Below are 8,842 nucleotides of genomic sequence, written 5' to 3'. Positions count from 1 at the left end.
AATTGTTTAGAATTAAAGAGAAAACACTAGTTGTATTTAGAAAGGATTCCTTAAATCCTTTTCTAAATAAAACTCTATTTACTTGTTTTCTAGATTAGGTTTTGGACTCTTTTTCCCATTGTATTTAGATTACAATGTTGCCCTATACCTATAAATAGGGCACATCCATATCAGTTTTGAGGAGACTTCAATTCAATAAAATTCTTAAATTTTTCTTTACACTTGTGTAAGAAACCTTATGGCTAATTGTGGACTCAATTAGTGGCTAGTCGTGGACTCGACTAGCAAATTGATTCGTGGACTCGAATCAATCTTACTTTCTTCAACCTTAGATTTAGGTTCGTGGACCCGTTCTTGAATCGAAGGAAACTAGATCCGACTCTAGTTGATTGAAGATTGCAACATCGAGGTACTTGAAGCTACATGGGATTCTTCCAAGTCTTTGAGGATTCGAGACAAAGGGTTTCTCGTGAGGTTTAAGGTATTTTGATCCATCCCTATCTTTACATTGAGAGCAATTCTTGGGACAATACTCATCTTATTTGAATCTTGGACTAGATTCATATCAGTTATTAGCCTGTGCGCCTGAGTTCTCTAGCTCAGGTGTGGCATAGCACCCCGTACTCTTATGTTATGTTTTGGGATTTAATGAGAATTTACCTATATTATATTAGTCTCAAAAGTTTTAAAATTTTGGGGTGTTACAGTTGGTATCAGAGACTAAGTTTGACGCTATGATAAGACTCTTAAGACCAAGACCTTAGAACAATAGGCTTAAAACACTAGGAATTCAGTAAGATAGGATTTAGGGATCATAGAACTCGCGGTGAGACTGTGAGACCTTACACTTTCCCTCACCCTAACTCACACGTAATTTAAATAAACTCTCTCTACATACATAGCATCAAGGTAAGGATGCAAAATAATATCAACCTATGAACCCCAGGATGGCACCAAGGAGGTAACAGGTAACGACACCGAAACTTCCCACACAAGAATTCTTGACTCAAAATCTACAACGTCTGGCTCAAATTGCCCATGCACTAAACAATGCAGTCCCCTAACCATTACCACCAAACAGAAACTTGGAGATCCACCGCCAAGTCTCGGAACACCAACCGGCCACCTTCTTAGGGGACAAAAATCCCACGATCCTCGAAGAATGGATCGGAACCTTTGACAAAATATTCAGGCAACGGGATGCCTGGAAAGCCACCAAGTAGAGGCAGCCTCCTTCTACTTCAGACACGAGGCCAACACCTGGTGGGTCCACGAGAAGCCCAATTGTGAACAAAGCCCCGGGTTCAATTGGGAAGCCCTAAAAACACGACGACGAGAACAATTCTACCCCAGTCACTTGAAAGCAACCATGTACGCAGAATTCCTCCATCTAAAACAAGAAGCGACCCCAATCACATAATACTACCGGCAGTTCCTCAAGCTAGCTCGCCTCACCCCCGAACTAGTACCTACAGAAACAATCAAAATCAAGAAATTCATAAAAGGCCTCAATCCCGAAGACCAGAAGGCCCTAACCATACAAGAACTGAGAACTCTCGAAGAAGCTTATGCCAAGGCACTCCAACTACAACAAATACCAGACGAACCACAGGAAACGCGCCTGAGACACAAAAGCAAATCTAAAGCGAACCACACAAACTCCCTCCGGGAGCCTAAGGCCTCCAAAACCACCTCACCCCACAACGATGCAACACCGGCCACTCAAGGAAGGATCCTTACCATAAGAAAAGCCAAAATCGGAGATAGCAACATAGTCTCCGGGACCTTCCTTGTACACACCACCCTCGCCACCGTACTGTTTGACTCAGGCGCTACCAACTCATTTATAGCCACCGAATTCGCCGCTCACCTCGGTCTCAGCACCGGCACCAAAGTACAACTCCAGGTCAAGGTGGTATCTGGTGAAATCATAAAATGTGACCGCATGTACAAAAATATAATAATCACTATCAAAGGAGTCGAATTCCCTAGCAACCTAATACAACTCAGACTAGATGGGGTACAAGTGATCTTGGGCATGGATTGGTTAAGGAAATTCCAAGCACAAATCCTATGCGGTGAACAAAAAGTGGTCCTACGGGGACCAAACGGCAAAAGGGTATCCTACCACGGAACCCACAAGGATCCAGAAATCAAATTAGTAAACATGATAAAAATGAAGAAATATCTAACCCAAGGGAGCGAAGCCTTCCTATGCTCAGTCAAGGACCTCAACACCGGAATAGCCGGACCCCAAACCATTCCAGTGGTAAACGAATTCACCGATGTCTTCCCTGACGAAATCCCCAGAGCACCCCCAACCAGAGAAGTCGAGTTCACGATAGACCTAATACCAAGCGCTGCCCCGATCTCTAAACCACCCTACAGGATGGCACCAAGGGAAATGAAGGAACTGAAAACACAACTTCAGGAACTACTAGATAAGGGGTACATCCACCCCAGCTCCTCACCATGTGGAGCACCAGTATTATTCGTTAAAAAGAAAGATGGGAGCATGCGCCTGTGCACTGACTACAGGGAACTAAATCAAGTCACAATAAAGAATAAATACCCTCTTCCCCGAATCGACGACTTGTTCGACCAACTTAAAGGAACCGGGGTGTTCTCGAAAATTGATTTAAGGTCTGGATACCGTCAGATAAAAGTGGCCAACCCAGATATTCAGAAAACGGCCTATCGAACACGCTACGGCCATTACGAATTCACGGTGATGCCCTTCGGACTCACCAATGCACCCACTATATTCATGGACCTCATGAATCAGGTATTCCGGCCCCACCTAGATAATTTCGTCATTGTATTCATCGGCGACATCCTGGTCTACTCCCTAAACAAGGAGGAACACGAGGGGCACCTCCGCACAACCTTGCGAACCCTACGAGAACACCAACTATACGCCAAGTTCTCCAAATGTGAATTCTAGAAAGACAACGTAGCCTTCCTGGGCCACGTAATAACCAAAGAAGGGATCAGGGTGGACCCCACCAAAATCCACGCCGTCAAGGAATGGCCCACCCCAAAATCACTTTCGGAGATCAGAAGCTTCGTAGGACTAGCTGGCTATTATAGAAGGTTCATACCCGACTTTACCAAGATAGCTCAGCCTCTCACCAGGCTCATGAAAAAGGAAACCCCTTTTCAATGGTACAACAACTGCACCACAGCCTTTCAAGAATTGAAAGAGAAGCTGACCACGGCTCCCGTCCTAGCCCTTCCATCCGGGATGTAAGGATTCGAAGTCTTCAGCGACGCCTCCAAAAAGGGGCTGGGATGCGTACTAATGCAAAAAGGCAAGGTAAAAGCATACGCATCTAGACAACTCAAAACCCACGAAGAAAATTACCCCACACACGACCTCGAACTAGCCGCCATCGTGTTCGCCCTGAAAATTTGGAGACATTACCTATACGGAGTACAATGCAAGATTTACACATGCGACAACGAAGGTGGATGGAACTTATAAAAGATTACGACCTAGACATCCAGTACCATGAAGGCAAGACTAACGTTGTGGCAGATGCCCTAAGTCGAAAGACTAACCACTCCCTCAACACCACCTGGATCCTGCCTGACCAGCTATACAAGGACTTCCAGAAGTTGAATTTGGAGGTAGTAGAGCAATGACAAACCAATTCTGAGATCCACCTATTCAATGCCAGAGTCATACCCACGCTATTCGAAGAAATCAAGGCCGGACAACATCAAGATCTAGAACTAAATAAAATTCGGGTCACCCTAACTCAGGGAAAGGGCGGACCCTTTGAAATATGCGAAGATGGCAGCCTCCGCTATCAAGGGAGGTGGTTCATACCCGCAACACACCCCCACCTAAAGCAACGAATCCTAAAAGAAGGACACAACTCCGCATACTCAGTGCACCCTGGAGGCGACAAACTATATCAAGATGTGAAAAAGATGTTTTGGTGGCCCAACATGAAAAAGGAAGTCGCAGACTTCGTGGGCGAATGTCTGAACTGCCAAAGAGTAAAGGCCGAACGATGCAAACCCAAAGGACTCGTCCAACCCCTGGAGATACCACAAGGAAAGTGGGACTCCATATCCATGGATTTCGTCGGGGGATTGCCCACAACACCAACCGGCAAGGATAAAATCTGGGTGATAGTGGACCGACTAACCAAGACAGCACGGTTCATTGCTATGAAAGAAACATGGACCATGACGCAACTAGCCCGGGCCTACCTGAACCGAGTAGTAAAATACCACGGGATCCCCCGAAACATTGTGTTATTCTTGATATAATTGGGTGGGATTTCGCATGTTCGGGTGTTGATTATGTTTAAAAGTCATGATAGGATATGTGCTATATGATTCTTGCTTTTGATCCGTTAATTGTCTACGTGGTGTCATGAATTGCGTTTAAGTGTCTAAGCATGGTTTCGGGTCCCACAACGGATCCCGGGACGTTTATTTTGATAAAGAGTCAGTGGGGGTTAGGTGGGGGTAGGGGGACCCGCCACCTACCCGCTGCCCGAGAAGGGCGTCGCCGGTAGCGGGCAGCCGCCTGCCCGCCGGGCACCCGCTGCCCGGAGACTTGTCGCCGGCGGGTGGTCCTCCACCCACCGGCTACCCGCTGGAAATTGTCCAACTCAGGACTCCGGCTTCCCCGTTTGATGTTTCCCCGACCCTCGTGGTGTCCCAACGGACTCCGTTTATCGTGCCTAAGTCTAGTTTGATGTTTCGGGTACCGTTCGTAGGATAAATGAGTCTTATATATCGCGTGCTAGTTGAATTGGTATCCCGTTGGCCTAGATGAAAGAAATATGAACCCCTTAGGACTATTCCTAGTTTGTGGATGACCACGCATAGGTTTCTTTATACGTTTTCTCCCCTTTCCCAATGTGCTAATATGAGTTGCATGTGCTTGCTATGTGTTATGTGTGCATGATACCCCAATTTAGTTGCGATCGAATTGGTTATTCCTGAGCTGCGGTTCAGAAGCTGGCTGCGGTCAGAATTACACTCTCGGGCTGCGGTCCACCATTTTGTTGCGATCAAACGTTTTACATGAGCTGCGGTTCATATTCCAAGTTGCGGTCAGATGATCACTTTTGGGTTGCGGTCCACCGTTTGGTTGCGATCAAACGTTTTACATGAGCTGCGGTTCATATTCCTGGCTGCGGTCAGATGACTACTCTAGGGCTGCGGTCCACTGTTTGGTTGCGATCAAACATTATGATGAGCTGCGGTTCATCGGTCGGTTGCAATCGACCCCTTCGTATTGCGATACGAGGCAGGGTGCTGCGGGGCTGTGTCAGAGCTATATGCGCTGACCCTCATGTATGGGCATGCGATTGGTCCTGTGGCGCCACCAAAGTGTGCTTGTGTGTGATGAGATACGAATTGGGATGATGATATGAATGAGATGAAGTGAATCTGTGACCATAGGATATATGCTAGCCTAAGCCTCAAACACTCTAACATCTCTCTCAGAAAAACCTAGCTTGTTCTTCAAGCAAGAAGGTTGTAACAACCCAAAATTTCAAGTTATAAATCAGGTAATAAGAAATTCCAAAATAGCTTTTTGACTCCATTAAAAAAAAATTGCCATCAATCGGTGTGAGAATAAAATATTTTTTGTCACATTTTGAAATTGATTCGACACCAAAGAAAAACATTTCTTTCAAAAATTCCAAAGTTTTCTGGTACTTCGCGTACCAAGATTTAAATCGAGAATTTTAACCGAGTGAAACCGGGAGAATTAAAAAGGGGATTTTGAACATGTGTTCATCCATATAGCTTTTGGGAAAATTTACTTTCCACCCTAAAGCAATAAAGAAATAGCACTTTTAACCCATGGTTCATGTTGCAATGTGGACCACAAAGCATCCAAAATATCATCCTGATTCCATCTTTTAACAAGTAGAATTACCTCTTTGCCCTCCACCAATCATTGTGTATCAACCTAGGGTTTTGAACCCTTATAAATAGAATGGTGTTGGCCTCATTTCCTCATGATCTCTTCCTTGGCTACCAACACCATAGTAGTAAGCTCTCCTCCTTTCATTTCCTCCTTCGTTTATTTTCCCTGCATAACATCTCTTTAAGGTTTTAGACTTAGGTCTTGTGTGGTTGTTTGAGATGTTTAGGTGGTGAAAGAAGTAGAGATCCTTGAGTGAAGTGGAGTTGAGAAACCAAACAAGAAGAAGAGGTCTACAAGAGGCATAACCCCATGGATTCCTCTTTAGTTTTGGCTTTGTGAAGCCTAGTATTGAGTAGAAATTAGTAAAAACTATGAGTTTTTAATGTGTTTATGCTTGGAAGTGATCTATGATGTATTTGTGATTTTTTGGAATTGTTTTGGAAGTGTTTGGACAAGATTTTGCAGGTAAAAGTCCATCTGGTGCACAACACAGTGTGCACCAGATCAGAGTGGCGGCCCTAGCCGCGACCCATCATATGGCCCGCCGGCTAGAGCCATGCCACCACGGGACTAGGGCACGACCCATGGAGAGGGCCTTTGCCTAGTCCCGATACTTTAACGGGGCTCATGGGGCGGACCATGAGGAGTCCCGCCCCAGGTCCCTAAGTTTGTCCTGATGAGATTTTTGTGAAGTGGCCGGGCCCTTGTGGCTCAGCTACATGTCGTTTCAGACCGAGTGTTACGGGCCCTTGTGGCTCGGCTCTTCGTGATTGTCTTGACGCACGTTTTGGCTTTGATTTCGCTAAATTTGGATTAAAAACGAGTATGCTATGAATGATTTTGTGAAGAAATGTGACACAGTGCACATTTTGCCTAACTCTCTGTATTTGAGAAATTGTTGAATTTGTGATCAAATAATGTTCTTGTTTAGTAAAGGAACATGATTCTTTGAGAATATGATTTATTTTGAAAGCATGATTAAATTGTATTATTTGATCCATGAGAATAGAAGCATACTTGTTGAGTGAAATGTATAGAATTTGCTATTTTGCAAACCGAGCATGATGATATATTCTTGAATACTTCATGTTAGTTTATACATGATTTAGAAGCATGATATAAAGCATTTTGACATTTCACATGAGTCATATTCCAAAAATGCATCAAGGACCAACGTGAGTCCAAGAATACTTTCAAAAATCATAAGCATGTGGTATATCATTCTTTGATGCATTAAGAAGTAGTAGAATTGTTGCATGCATGAGATTGATACATGAGAGATATATTTATGTATTATCTATATCGGTGAGGTTTTGGAGGATACCGTTTGGACTATGTTCCTCTCGGGAGATATTTATGGACATTGCGGTCCCAGAGTATGTAACGCGGCGTATTCCCACGTTACGAGGTTGGAAACTTCCCGCCGGGCTTGGAATCCTGGTTAGGGGGTGTGCACACTTATAGTTCGATACCTGATTCCACAGAGTTTGAACCACGAGATTGGTTCCGTAGACGGTAGGAGATATTGGGTCAGAATTATGCCGTTCCTGATGGGGTAAGTCACACTTTTGTGAAACCCTAAGCCGTCTACGAGTATAAGAGAAAGAAGGAGAGTCAGCAGAGACTCAAGAAAGGGTGTCAACAAAGACTCAAGAAAGAGAGCCAAAAGAGACTCGATTATGAGAGTTAATATAGACTCGATAGAAAGAAAGAGAGTCAAGAAAGACTCGAGAAAGTAACAAAGAACCCTCCATAGAAAGTACTCTATTTTATATATGAGTGTATGATTATATTATTGCACTAGATTGCATATGAACATGAGTATATTGTTGCACGAGATTGCATAAGAGTATGAGTGTATACTAGTTTGCATAAGAAGCATGATAGTTTGCGAATAGAACATTGTAAAAGATTGTTTAATGAGAAGTCTAACTCGAGATATTCCCTGAGCATGATTATTGCGATGTAGTAGAAGTTCTACTTAATAAGATATGTGATAAGGGTGTGATAGCATGCGAACACTTGTCATATGATCTTTAAATATGATCCTATCTGTAAGCATGAATTGCTTGATAAACTATTTGAGAAGTCTATATGTAACACCCCCTAAAAACAAGCTATAAAAAGCCTTAAAACATGCAGATAACGGAACTAAACAATAAACACAGCGGAAGTCTTAACGATAGATAGATAGGTAAAGTCTTAAACACAGGGTGTTATGCCGCGTTCACCATAAGGATGAACACACAGGCAATATCTGCAATGTTTACAACTAATCCCATAAGTTCAAAGTTCTATAACTACACAGGCTCACAGGCCATAACACGAGAGGGGAAAGCTATACTAGCAAGCACTAGACCGCGCACTCGCCTAGACATCACCTGAAAGAACACAATAAAACATGGAACGACGCCCGGTCAGCAAATAATGCTGGTAACCAACCAATACATGTGAAATAACATATATACATAAGTAAGATATAAGTTGTAAAGCCATTTTCGAACGGAATACATATATATAAGTGCAAAAACCAAGAGTAATAGTCAACACAAGACTCAACACTCTCAACGATAATACGGGAACACATCCCAAGACCACAAGGAACAACATGACTCACAGGAAGAGTCAAGGCATGATCTATCATCACCTAATAGATCAAAACCCGACAAGCACAACACAAAGGAATAAGACTCACCCACGGCAACACATGTCATTGTGACTACACACGTCACAAGAGAAGAACTCACAACAACGGCTACACAAGCCCACGTGACATCACCCATCACGAGTTGATATGTCTTCCTTATGCCCTGTTCCAACCTTATGGCTACCTCCAACCATATATCTAGTTCCAACATTTACCTCCAGGATCCCTGTACACCAAGTCCAACCTTATTCCCCCGGGAACCGTGGTTCCCCCTCCAACAGTCCCTCCAACAA

The sequence above is a fragment of the Ipomoea nil genome, unplaced genomic scaffold, assembly GCF_001879475.1.
Source record: "Ipomoea nil cultivar Tokyo-kokei standard unplaced genomic scaffold, Asagao_1.1 scaffold3192, whole genome shotgun sequence".
NCBI classification, from domain to species: domain Eukaryota; kingdom Viridiplantae; phylum Streptophyta; class Magnoliopsida; order Solanales; family Convolvulaceae; genus Ipomoea; species Ipomoea nil.
The sequence above is the reverse complement of the archived record's forward strand: the minus strand, read 5'-3'. Positions refer to the sequence as shown.